Below are 14,155 nucleotides of genomic sequence, written 5' to 3'. Positions count from 1 at the left end.
TGGGATTGCAAGCTTGTACAACCACTCTGGAAATCAGTCTGGTGGTTTCTCAGAAAATTGGACATGGTACTACCAGAGGATCCCACAATACCTATCCTAGGCATATATCCAGAAGATCGTCATATCACTGCATACACTACAGGGTTTGACGAATGAATGAATAAGCAAATACAGGCAATGAATGATTCATTCCATAGACTGAATAGAGTTAAGAACAGCCTAAGTGTCTGAACACCTCCCTCTAGTGGACAGCTTTGCCCTACACTTACCCACTGGCTAAGGGCACCACCCTAACTCAGTTCTTCTACAGCTTACTTCCTGGAGTTTGCTTCTTCCACTCTGACCACAGAAAAGTGAATTTCACTTCCTGTCAAGCTTCAGTCATGGTGACTTTCCCCAAAACTTCATCCACACACATGTCAACTGTCTTAATCAGGGTTTCTATTCCTGGACAAAACATCATGACCAAGAAACAAGTTGGGGAGGAAAGGGTTTATTCGGCTTACACTTCCATACTGCTGTTCATCACCAAAGGAAGTCAGGAGTGGAACTCAAGCAGGTCAGGAAGCAGGAGCTGATGCAGAAGCCATGGAGGGATGTTCTTTACTGGCTTGCTCCTCCTGGCTTGCTCAGTCTACTCTCTTGTAGAACCCAAGACTACCAGACCAGTGATGGCACCACCTACAAGGAGCCCTTCCCCCTTGATCACTAGTTGAGAAAATGGCTTACAGATGGATCTCATTGAGGCATTTCCTCAACTGAAGCTCCTTTCTCTGTGATAACTCCAGCTTGTGTCAAGTTGATACAAAACTAGCCAGTATACTCCCAGATATGATGACCTGAACCCTATGGAACTATGAACCAAAATAAGTCTTTCCTTTTCTTTAAGTTGTTTCTGTTGTGTAATTTGTCACAGTCACATGATCAGTCTCTGCTCTCCCTGCTGACTTTGGCTCAGCATTGAGGTTATTATAATGTACAACTTGCAGTGCTTTTGCAGGGTTTTTTTTTTTTTTTTGAGGGGAGTCTTCTAGAAGCATAATGACTTCATTACTGAAAACAGACCAAGTCTATTAATAGCTTCATATTTGTCAGCATATATGGATCAAGTTAGCATACCATTGTATTGTGTTGTGTTGGAATGTTTGACTTTTAAATGTTTGCTGTTTGAGTGGGATAAGGAGATGGCTCCACAGATAAAGTGCTTGTCATACAAGGATGAAGACTGGAGTTTAGCTCTCTAGCCCTCACATAAAAACATCTAGGCAGGTGTGGTTGCCCTCCCTTAATACCAGTCAGTGCTCAGGTGGCCAAGACAGGGGGACTATAGGGCAGTTGCTGTATTAGACTGGCTGAATTGGTGAGTTGTAGGTTCAGCTCAGCAAGAGAATCAGCCATATTGATCAAGGAATATGCTAGATGGCAACCTCTAGCCTCCACTTGCACATGTGTGTATGATACATGTGCACACATGCACACACAAACAAACACACACACACAAACACACACACACACAAACACGCACACACACACAAACACACACACACACAAATAAAAGAAATTTCTGTTGAGTCTCTAATTTGAGTTTCACAGAACTATCATGAAGTGAGTTTTGACATGACATTCATTTGGGTAGAATTTATAACCGTTTCTGAAATGGTCCTCATACTTCCACAACTCTGCCGTATGCACTTTGGTGAAGCAGCATCAAGTGATTATAAAATCATCAGTACCATGGTTCTAAGTCAAAATATTGGCCAACTCTGAAAAATATTGAAAATTCCATGTGATATGCTATAGTATCAAATATTCATCTAAGATTTAATTCTTTATGTAAAAGCAAACACATCCATCAAGTCAGTACACAAATGTGATTTATTCTTCAAAAATGATTAAATTAGATGTATACTAAGAATCGGTCTTAAACAAATTTCTTTATGATTTGTTACCAGCATATGTTTGATTTTTTTTATATTTGTCTTGTATGCCTCTTTACCCAGGGATGAATTAAAAAACTTCTTGGGTCAAAAGGAATCCCTAGTGGAAAGATGATTTGAAAAGTCTTGTTCTAATCCACTGGAGACTTTAAAACCACCTTGTGTTGCAGAAAGAGCAGAGGCCGTGAGGTCCCTGATCTGCTGTTCTGTGCCATTGGGGCCTTCTCTTGCTTCTCTGAACATGTGGATCCCGGAGAGAACGGGCACTGGCTCAGAACATTATTGGCAATATCAATTGACATTGCCCAGGGTACTCCATGCTTTCCACTTCCCCGTGTTTTCCTGTTTTTCTCTCCTGTTTTTTAAAATAGTGAAAATGTCTGAGCACATTGAAAGGACCAGCATGGGCAGCAATGGGAGCCTTTCCTTTTTCTTTCAAGAGAAATAGAGACGACTAGAGCTTGCTCTCATGCCAGCTAACATTTCCCAACTCTGTCTCTGTGCCAAGCACTGGATTACCGGTTTACTGTGACTTCCTTTTGTATTCTCCCTTCAGCCTGTGAAGTGGGTGCACCTGTGTGTTTCCTGAGGCAGAAGGGCATGGAGCACAGATCACAGAGCTATGTGTGGGAATCTCAGCCAAAGGCTCCTTGATGTCATTAACAGGTTTTGTTTTCCCCTGACCACTGCGTATTTAGTTTCCGGGGAGTATTCCTTCTTGTTTAATTAGTATGTCGGGATCACATCTGTCTTTTGTTGCCTGACTCCCATGCTTGCTCAGCCCATGGATCATGATCACTGGGCCCCTGTGGGCACTCCTGCTCATCTTAGGTGTGTTCTCCTGTTTCTCCTTCAAGGTGAGGAGCCCAGGAGGTTAAGGGCCATCCCGTGTCCTGACAGTATCATCTTCCATCAGGTGAAGGCACTGCCTTACCCAGGCATGCCTGGGCTACCCAGTGGTGGATATCAGTGTAGGAGAAAGCTGAAAGGTGAGTCACTGCAGGAGCACAAGGAGGTAGCTCAAAGTCTGTGTCATGTTATATTGCGTAGGACCCTGGTCAGATCACACTTTGTGTTACTTGGGATTTTGTTAGTTAGAGACTACTAGAGAAGTTTCCCAATGCTAACAAGGCCAGCCCTTGGGTATGCTGAGCAATGGGTGTGTGGTACAATCGAGCCCTGGCAGTGAGGCTAGGCCTTTTACCCTAGAGGGGAGTTTTGGGTTATTAGGAGTCATGGGTACTTCCCACCTCCCAGTGCCTCATCCCTCATCCCATGTTTGCATCAGTGGTGTTTGCGGAAGGTTGTCTACCCTGCCCCTGTGCATTAATTTATGGAGGGACCCAGGCAAGTTTCTGATTAATTTGAATTGCTGGGCTTCTGTAAAAAAAAAAGTCAGACTACCCAGGATGCCATCTTTATCTCTGGCTTTCTCTGCAGGCACTGGGCAGTGGGGTGGTGTAGCTCAGGCCTGCAGGAAGTACCCTTGGTACTACCCACACCTCAGTAGAGCCTTGAGGAACGACATGTGGCCCAGGCCCAGTTGCAGAGAACACAGCTGCCAGAGTTAGAGGCAAGGCCTGGACTCTAGCCTAGGCACACAGCTGACTTCTTGCCCAGACTTTCAGGTCCCTATGTGCTTAGCTCCATCTCTGTTGTGGAGTAGCATGTATCCTGCTTCACAAGCCCAAAACAAGTTGGCTCTGTCTTGAACTTCAGCCAGCCTCAGTATCTTCAGCTCCCTGAAATCAGATGGGCAGAACTTTGAAGGGTCCACATTTCTAAGCATGCTCCAGGCAAGACCTAGCCAAGGGGAAGAATTGCTCTGTCCCATGAGTTTCCTCTTCAGTAAGTAAAGTATGGCTTCTAGGTGAGGGGCTATGCTCACCCTGTCTGTGTGCAGCTTCCAGCAGCAGTGCTCAGGACTTTTCCTTCCTCCATTTCTTCTCTTTCTTTCCTCCTTCCTTTGAAGGAGGGAGCAGGGCAGACAAAAAGGCACTGAAGATGATGGGCATCTTGCCTGTGGAACCCAGCTCTGCTTGACCGCGATGCCCACGCCATTCTTCATGCTAAGTCTTGCCCTGTGTGAGGTTATTTCTACCCCCTAAAGCTTGCCTTGAGCTTTCCAGCCCATAATGCCCTTGGTGCCTCCCCTTCCTGTTTCCATTGACATTTTTCATTTCATTGATTAGGGCATCTGTTGTAATATCTTGAGTAATTCAGCATATTTGGAGAATTTAGGTTGCTCTGTCTACCTGCGCATATACACAGTGTTTACACAGTTTCACTTGTGTGTGCATGGACACTTAGGATGTCTACTGTATTGGTTGTCCACACACGGCTGTCCTATGTCTTCCTCCACCCCATGTATTTATGTTACCGTGCTTAGATATAAACAGGACCCATTCTTTCAGCCCATTCTTATCTAGCCAGTAATGAGCATCTGATCTAAATGAAGTCTACAGGGATCTCTTCCTGGGTCTAGGAGATTGGGAGTTAGCACAATACCCTGGTGAGCAGGCCATCTGCTACATATAGGCAACACCCAAGAATTTCCCTGTTGACCTGGATGGTAGAGGAAGGTAAAGCTTTCTCTCAAACTGCAGAAAGCTGTGCCTTCAACTCCAGTCCCTGTGATTGTCCCATCCAAAGTCACAACAGTAGCCTTATCTTTGAATCCTATATAACCTCTTGCCTGTATGGACTCGAATCCATGCATCCCTATACTCTGGCTTATGTTGGTCTCTGAGGCTCTTGTCATCTACAGAAAGAGCCTAACCCAAGATACCATTGGCGCCCACCACTGTGATGTAGTGATGGTTCTCGCCCTGACCAATGATGAGTTTTCATTTGGAATTTTACTGAGGTTTGAACATTGAACAACCCTGGCTTCCAAGTTGCGATGAAGGAGCCATCACGATATCAGTCTGCATTATTCAGTCAGGCGTTCACAGCTCAAGAGACGATGCTTTTTACTGGTTGTTGTTTACACAGTTGCTTTGGGTGATATGCTTAAAACAAAAGGAAATAAAATTAAATCCGAATTTAGTGTCTGTGTAGAAACATACACCAAAGCTGGGGATAAAATTAGTGAAAACTGGAAAGGTTAGTAGCTTTGGGATAATTCTTGATAGAGATGTGATTGGTGAGACAGCTAGGGGAACACACTTGTTATAGTTAAGATTTGTGGATCTGCAAGACTCTCACTTGATAATTTCAAAGTACCGTACTTCTTGTTGGCTTATAGAATGCAGATTGCCTAGCTATCCAGGCCTCCAGTACCTTCAATCAATTCATGAGCAGGGGCAACTAGAATCTGCATTTAAACATAATTTAGAAAAATATTTTTTTTTCTGAAGTGGTTCATAAACTATATCAAGGGATGCTTACCTAGGGAACACAGCATTCTTCTAAGCCATCTGCTTGTCTGTCATCCATTTCTCTGTTATCTATCTATCCATCTATCTATCCATCTACTCTATTCATCTATCATCTACCTACATATCTACTTATTTTCCTCTCATACATATCTCTCTGCACCCACTGTCTCTTTCTCTTCCTGACTCTCCTTCACCTGCCCACATTCTCATGTTGTTCACCTCGCTGAGTAAGTGCCCCACAGTTCCTCCTTTATATAGGCAGCACCTAAAAACTGCTGGCACATTTTAAATCCCTGGAAAATGCTTGCTGCTTGACTACTCCTTCAGTAATTTTGGGCTTAGTGTTTTTCTTGGCACTGAATTGCACCCCATACTCCCCACATCAGCACACTGGAGAGTGGACAGCAGGTGCGTCCCATATCCATCCCCTATCCATGTGGAGCCTACTCTTTTGAGTCAAAGCTCTAAATTTAGGAGAAAAACTTGCCCCCTTCAGGTCTGTCAGGATAGGTAGTCAGGAGGAAGAAGAAATTATGATTCCAACCCCAAGGGATTCAGGTTTTAGAAGCATGGGAAAGCAGGCAGGGAGCCTGAAATGTCAGGGCTCTCCTCCTCAGGGAGCTGAGGTTGCCTAGGCCATGGTTTCCTGTGTCTTCCTTAAGTGCTGTGTTTAGAATAGGATGTTACCTTGAGTTTGAATCTGTGGTCCTTGAGGATTTTGTTGGGTTCACTTTGAAGTTGGCCTTGAGATTCCAGGTGAGGTTCTCAAAGGTACCTCAGCTGCCATGGTAACTTCACTGGTGCTGAAAATGTGGAGTTAATTGATAGCTTCTAATCAAGAAGGAGGTGAAATTTGAAACCGTGGGAAGAATCAGTCTGATCTTTTGAAGCAAGAATATATTATGAGTTGCTATTTACATATCATGAGATTTTCCTTACTTAATCCTTTTAGGTTCTGTTTCATATCTGAAAGAAAAGGGAGTAGCGATGTCATACATCATCAGACAGCTGCAGGTTTAAATGAGATAATTGGTGACTTCTAGCCTACTGCCACTATTATTATTATTATTATTATTATTATTATTATTATTATTAGCTAGAATCTTATACATGTTTACATATAAGCAAATGTTTGTAGACATCCATTATTACCAGACAGGGTTATATTTGTTTATTTACCAATGGGAAAAAAAATCAAGAAACTCAAAACTTCTGTCAGATATCTCAGGATAGTGTGAGAAAATACACATTTATGTTACACTGCGAGAGGAAGTTACAGCGTTAGAATACCCTGAATCTCACACAAAGGAATAAGAGAATCTCTGACAAGAAGTGGGATGGTCTTGTTGGAAGAAGTAATTTTAATTTGGGGCTTAAAAGGTTGGGGGCAATTTTTCCAGGGTGACAGGAACATGAGTAGGGCTGAAATTAAAAGAACAATTTATTAGGTAGCTTGACAGAAAATGTTCGAAGTTAATGACTTGAACTCCGTCTTGATCTTGTGACTTAAATAGCAATATCAAGAATACAGATGCCCTTAGTATTTCCCCTGTGGCTTTACAGCATTGGCGGTACTCTCTGGTCTTCTATTGTATTCTTTTAGATTTTAATGCCTCCCTATACTCTTTATTGAGGCAGCCACAAAGATGTCATCTGGTTTCAAAGGGAAGGATGTTCCTACTACCCCCTCCCAGTACAAGATGTGTTGAGGTCAAATTTGTAAGATAGCTTACTACTAATAAAGTTCTTTCTATTTTCTTAGTGTACTGGAAATTCTTAGAATGGTAATAAAATATGTGCCATCTCCCCTTCCCCCCAAAAGGATAGGGACATAGGATGGGAGACACCAGGGAATATGGTGAGCCACAGATGTCAAGATCAGTGTGGGTTAGGGTGATGAGGGATATGTTACTGCGGAAACAGAGGATGTCTGAGTACTGGCAGGTAGTGTGTGCTGTGGAGATGTGCCTATGTATACATTTTGGGGTCAAGTGGGGGTGATGTTGTTTGTCTTCTATGTGCATATTGGTAAAGGCAAGGAAACGTTAACAGGTGAAGATCAAATCTGCTGCCACCATGCCTTTGTGAGGCAGAGAGGTACCAGGATTCTAAAGCAAGCGGTTCATTGTAGATGCCCTTCGAACACAGCAGAGCTCTGCCATGAGGTCTCCTACGTTCACCCAGGACGATCAGGCATTACCAGGCAGAGACAGTGCTCTTAGGCCTTTCTTTTCTCTTCTGTTTTGGCATAGGAGGTAGCACTGAACCTCAAGGTTTGGAGGAATTGCTAATGATTTTAAGAGCCTTTGGTGGGGGAAAATAAAGCATGGGTTTGGATATCACCAACCGACCTACTTCTTACCTGTCCATCCTTCACATGGTAGAGGGTCTCTGTGAAGGAAGAACCATATCTAACCTATCAAAGCTTTTGGAGCCAAGCTGGGTACATAGTAGATGTCCAAGCTTGTTTGAATGAAGTAACCTAAACAAAGGTCACTTATTCTCAAGGTGAAGGGAAGATGTGCTGAATTCCTTGGGGGTACTCTGTCAGCCTGGCACAAGGCTCAACGTCATTGTTTCCCTTTGAACTTAGTCCTTCATTTTGTCTCCACATCTGATCATCTCCTTCCTCCACAGCAGGAGTCTGACCTGTTCTCTCGTTTGCTTCTGCACCTGGTGGTGCGGAATAGATCTGAGATGCGCTCTTAGATCTGAGGTGTCTGTAATTTGAAGCACACCTTGTGAGCTTTGCATCATAGAGGGAGTCGGTCGAAACCCTGTGTCAACATGAAGGAAGGCCTGATTTGTTTTCTCTTTTTTTTTCTTCTTAAGTATCCCTGGAATGAGCTCTTGCTGTAGCTAAGATACATGAAGGACCTATTTCTTCAGAGATATTTTCTAGAAGATAGATTCTCAGGACTGTGACCATGGATTCTTGGAGAAGGGAAGGACAAGGAGATAGGATCAAATATATGATAGCGAATCAATACAGATAAATTATGTGTTCTAGGCTACACGAGAAAGGGCTCCTAAATCACATGCTCTAAGCTTCTTGAGGTTCCTTTTCTCTTTTAGGAGTTATATGAAGACAAGGCTCAGGCCTACATTATTTTAGCAGTCTAGATAAGTTTCTTGGCCTGGCAGCTAGCAGAATGCTGGCTTCCATAGGAGATAGAAAAGGACAGGTCTTCATAAGATCTAGCACTGCCTATGGTAACACTAAATTTTTCTTCCTCTAATGTAAGGGATTTTAAAACACTTCAGCAGTTGAATGGATGTTCTTCCTTCTGAGGTACATGGTACCTAAATGCTGGTCAAAGAGCCTAGACAGACTGAGATCTCTATGATACTCTGTGTTCCAATCTGAGTGGGATGGTCCTTTATCTGTCCAGTCTTGGGATGATGCCCTTATGGCCAAAATCCCTGCCAAAGTGGGAAGAACAGAGACACAGAGCAAGGTGAGATCCAGACCAGAAGTTTGTGAAGCTTTCACAAGACCTGCAAAGGCAAAAATAATGTTACTCCAGGAAAGAAGATGCCAACAAGTCCAAAGAAGAGAGCTGTCTAACAGCAAGCATGTCTGTGGAGATGGCTGACTTGTGGTTAGGAGCAGGACAGAGCTGAGGAGAGGTGAGACCTGAGCAGCTTTCGAGCTAGGGAAACTGCAGAGCTGCAGGGAATAACAGTTTGCGCAGCTACCTTGAAGTATGAAATGGGGGCTACAGAGACTCATCATAGTCTTCTGTATTTTGGAGCTCAAGTTCAAGTCTGACTCCCTAATTATGATGAAGCATTGACTTCTGGAAAGCTCAGAAGCACTTCCTCCGTTGATCCCCAGTTGCACATTTTAGCCACTACTCTCACGGGGATTTGTTTCTCTTCCCTTCTTTTCCTTTATTTCATTCACTATGGATATTGCCTCAGTTAAGACCTCTTATAATCTATGATTAGACCATTGTAGTAGTGTGCTCAGCAGATTTCATTCAATTTACCTTCAGTGGCCCACCCTCTCTATCCTTGTTTAATCTCCTTAGCTTCTCTTTAGACGCCTCCTCACCATTTACCAAATGGAGCTGAAATGGAATGGTTGTGTTATACTATCAGGCAGGGCCCAGTGCAGCCGCAGGCATCCTTGAGTGGAGAGGTGGGAGACTGAAGAGTCAGGATGATGACATAAGAGAAAGACTTGAATGGTCATCATGGACAGTGAAGATGGAAGAGAAAATGTTTAAGAAATGAGGGACAGCCTTTTGAAGCTGTAAATGCAAGGGCAGTGGATTCTTCTCTAGGTCATCCAGAAGTAAGCAGGGGTGTGGCCCCCTTACTTCAGCATATTCTGCAATTCTAACCTCTATAAAAGTACATGGGACATTTGGATGGTTTTAAATGTGTGATTATTTGTTACAGCAGCATTAGAAATATATATGTTCAGTCTTTAAAACCCTTATTATATGGCTCCAGTCCACCCGCATGGTTTGTCTTACTTAAGGCTGGGAACATTGCATACTGTTCAAAGCTCTAGCTTCCATAGACAATCCCAGCCAAGGACCATAAACCCTCCAGCCTTCTTATTTATTTTTCCCCTGATTTCTTACTTCTAAATTTCTGGTCTTTAATCTTCTATTAAGATGAATAGACAAAGTGCCATCTGTCCTAAAAAAAATCCTCAAAAAAGACAGCCTCTGCTCCATCCGAGTCATTAAACAGCAAGTCACTTTATAGAGAGCTTTCAGGATTCTTGTGGTTCTTGCTTGAGACAGTGAGCCTCTAGCCTCAGGTGACCCATACTGTGCTGACTGTCACGGCAGGAGACCATCTAAGTCCTCATTTCTAGCACAGAGAGCTGTAGATCAGCAGGCCCATCTCCAGCGGTCACCATGGCCATTGGCCAGAGAGTCTATAGTGGTCTACAGGGTTGAATGTGAAGTTGGCTTGATTGATGGCAGAATCCACAGCTGGTGAGCATTGCTTGTTTTCTTTCCTTTGTTTGCAGAGGATCCATGAGAGGCTGGGCAGTCTCAGAGGCTGGCGATCTAATAACAAAGAAAGAAGATGTGATGTTTGCTCTGAGGATCTTATGATCCTTTACAAAGCATCCAGGGACAGTGGCTCCCTATAACCTGGGTAACAGTTGATCCCCCGGAAAAAACATTTGTTTGAGTACTCCTGAGACCTGGAGAGAAACACTGCTTTTTTAAGGAGTGGGAAGGGAGGGTAGTAAATGTTTGGGGGGCAGGATCCATGCAAACAGATGAATGGCAGGATCAAAGATGGCACAGCAGTAGCCATGGACTTGCTTGGACCTGTTAACTTCTTAGTGCAGAACTCATCACCATGCAGGAACACAAAATGAGAATCCTGTGTGGGAATCCTAAACTCTCATCTCTGCATGAGAGAGAAGCCAGCAAGCCTGCTCAGTATTGTGTGAGGTCCAAGCTGTCATCACTAAAGAGGTGACATGCTCCTTCTTGGGGACATGGCATCCCTCCCTCTCCCCACCACTCCCCAGAGAACAGATCACCTTTGTGGCTTAGAGAAACACAGGGTATAGGTTATACGCTGGTATGTGTTAGGTCTCAAACTCAAGACAAGTGGCTAACTGGGATGCCTATTTGACATATCAAAGTGGATGCTGGCCACCAGATTCTCAGCATCATAAGTGCCTGTTACAGAGTCATCCTGGCTGGCATACCCCACTGGCATACCCCACTGGTGTACCCCACACCTCCTTCACTGAACTTCTCAGCCCCTGAGCTTTGCTCCCCTACTCCTCTTTCCTGTTTAACTCAGCCATTTTGATGAGGTGATTCCTTGGTTCCTCTCTTCTCTTGGGTTTCTCACTTGCTCTGGCCTCTTTGATCCTGGTTCCTCTCTCTTTGCTCTCTGACTCTCTCCCAACCCTTCCATTCTCTCATACTCCTAGCCTGGTTCTTTCTGCTAGCCTGGTTAAGTCTGGATCCATCCAGAGGCCCCTGGCTGTGTTCTCTGTCATATCTATAATAAACCTTCTTCTTAACCATATACCCAGCAATATTGTTTTTGTTCCTATGTCATCATTTTTTTTTCATTCAGTGTGCTATGTGCCTGGTGGTGAGACAGCTTTCATATACTCCTCACAGTTAGCATAATTGAGGGAGGGATATATATTGACTTGCAAGATGAGGCTGCTGGGGGCTCAGTAAGGCAGGTTCAGAGAGTAGGTTGTTGAGTCTGGAATTCACAGCAAGATTATCTGGCTTAAAGCATTTGCTTTCCTCCCCCCCACCCCCTAGTTTCCACCCAGATAAACAGGCTGCTGGTGTTTCTCTTTACCTTGATGGTTATTCATGGACTTTATTCTTGAGCCAGGTCTTCCCCTTGCTCACTGAGCCCGTGGTCATGATCTCAGCGTGGTGCATCAAAGTCCATGAAAGTGGACATGGGTGGAGTAATAGAAGGTTAGGAAGGGGTGAGCTCAGATTGCCAGTTAAGGTTTCCCTTTTGAGCTGCTGACCCTGGTTCTGGAGTGCTAGCCTCTGTGAGTAGAGGAATTGGCACAGAGATCTGGGGTTCTTTGGTCCCCACCCCTGTTGCTGGGTTGCCTGCTACCTACATCATTTCCAAGCAATGGCCATCTCTCTCTCTCATTTTCAAAGCCCCTTGGGGGAAATGACAGCGAATGGATTTTTAATTCACTTTTAATGGCTTGTTACACAAAGCTGGGACAACCCCCTACCACTCAGCAGCCATTTGTCACAAGCTCCTTGTTTCAACAACACCATTTCCTTAATCTGTCATTTGCCTTTTCCCCCAGCTACCAAATTCTGTAAAGCACTTTCTAAACATCAGCCTGCTTTAAGGATGACTAATGCCTAGTAACTTCTATATGGTCTCCCTTCCCTTAATGTTGGAGACATAGGTAAGTCTCTCTCAGGTGTATGATGGGGAGAGTTTTACATTTGGACAGTCTATCACCTACTAGTTCTGTGAATATGCCTTTTAGTGTCTGAAAAGCACCAAGCATGGAGCTGGAACTTAGTAAGTACTCAGCAAATGTTGGTGTGCCCCTTCTGTATTGATTCTGCTGGCACATGGGCTAGTCTCATCTTCCAAGTCACTCTCTTATGCTAGAACACTAGTGTTTATTTTACTCTGTATCCCAGCAAGGTCAGGTCCTCTCTACGAGCTCATGGAGAAGAACAGAAGAAGAAGGGCTGAACGTTGACAGTTTTTCCCACTCAGGATCTCCCTATCCAGGCTTCTACCATGTATGCTGAAGTGCCTGAGAGGAAGCTAGGAGCCTCTTCCACATCTTCTTTATCAGGTCTGTGTTATCTCCAGAAACTAGACACATGGAGGGAATGGCTTCCTACCACCAGCCACACTGATGCTTTACTGGGTTGAATAAGACTGAAGGTTCGATTCCTGTGCAAGGAATGGTGGGGCTGAGAGAAAGCCAAAAGAGACCAATAACAGTCTGCAAAATAGACTACAGGGAGCATCCTTTTCAACCCCCTGTTCCGATGGGCTGTTGGGCTGCGGCCTAATGGTTCTTTAGACCAGAAGGTTGCTTCCACTGTCTTCTAAGGAAGTGATACATGAAGTCCCATTAGTTGCTGTGGCTTCTCTGGGTGATATTAATTACTTTTGCAGAACTGTCACAATCCTTTGTGGTTACTCTGTGCATTAAAATAGTTGTGATGTTAACTACCACATTCTCTGAGTAAAACAAAGAATACATAGAGAAGAGAGAACATTTATGGAATCTATCTATCTTTCTATCTTTCTATCTATCTATCATCTATCTATCTATCTATCTATCTATCTATCTATCTATCTATCTACTATCTAGCTATTATCTATCTATCTATCTATCTATCTATCTATCTATCTATCTATCTATCTATCTATCATCTATCTATCTATCTATCTATTATCTATCTATCTATCTATCTATCTATCTATCATCTACCTATCTTTTATCTATCACCTATTTATTATCTATCATCTATCTATCCATTATCTGTCTATCCATTATCTATCTATCTATCTATCTATCTATCTATCTATCTATCTATCTATCATGTATATATCATCTATCTATTATTTATCATCTATATCTATCTATATCTATCATCTATCTATCTTTTATATATCACCTATCTATTATCTATCATCTGTCCATTATCTTTTATCTATCTATCTATCTATCTATCTATCTATCTATCTATCTATCTACCTATCTATCTATCTTCTTTATCATCATCTTTTTATCTATCTATCCACCCATTTTCTTATAAAACAAAGAAGGAAATTTTGCATAGTGGCTGTGATAATGACTTCCACCACTGGCCATGAAGTCACAGTTGGTGAGCCAGCTTAACTCTTTTCTTCAGCCAATTTCATGTTTCCTTTGCCCTTAGCCAGTGCCTCAGGTGTTCAGCATTTTAAGCTGGTAGCATGATCTTATAATCCAAAACCCCATTCCTGAAGGGTCTGAGTTCTTAATAGTTTTCTTTTATTACTGTAGTCTCCCATTAACTTTTACTTCAGGACTTGAAAATAATAAGAGGACTTGAAATTAATTAGAGGATAATACAAATTAGAGGCTTCGAACATCATTCTCCTTGGGTTCATTGTACAATAGCATCCATTTCCCCTTGATAACAGGAACAGATCACCCGGCTAGTCAGTAACCCCTTCTTTGCCTCTGAGTAGCAGGAGATGAGACAGATGGATAAAGACTGCACTCTCCAGTATGATGCAACTGATGCTTTGCCTCATGGTGATGCCTTCCTAGGGGACCTAAGCTGTCCTACTAACAAAGCTTAGAGCTTGGGGAGCATGAAGAAAATGTTG

General features: G+C 43.2%; 1 protein-coding gene across 1 annotated transcript in view; it reads left to right on the top strand.

Annotated features, from left to right (window-relative positions):
• Positions 1-14,155, top strand: part of Sorcs3 (sortilin related VPS10 domain containing receptor 3) — a 596,124-nt gene that overhangs the window by 166,166 nt on the left and 415,803 nt on the right. The window lies entirely within an intron of this gene.

The sequence above is a fragment of the Mus caroli genome, unplaced genomic scaffold (assembly GCF_978045245.1).
Source record: "Mus caroli unplaced genomic scaffold, Mus_caroli_1 scaffold_20, whole genome shotgun sequence".
NCBI classification, from domain to species: domain Eukaryota; kingdom Metazoa; phylum Chordata; class Mammalia; order Rodentia; family Muridae; genus Mus; species Mus caroli.
This window is presented reverse-complemented; position numbering and strand designations above follow the sequence as displayed.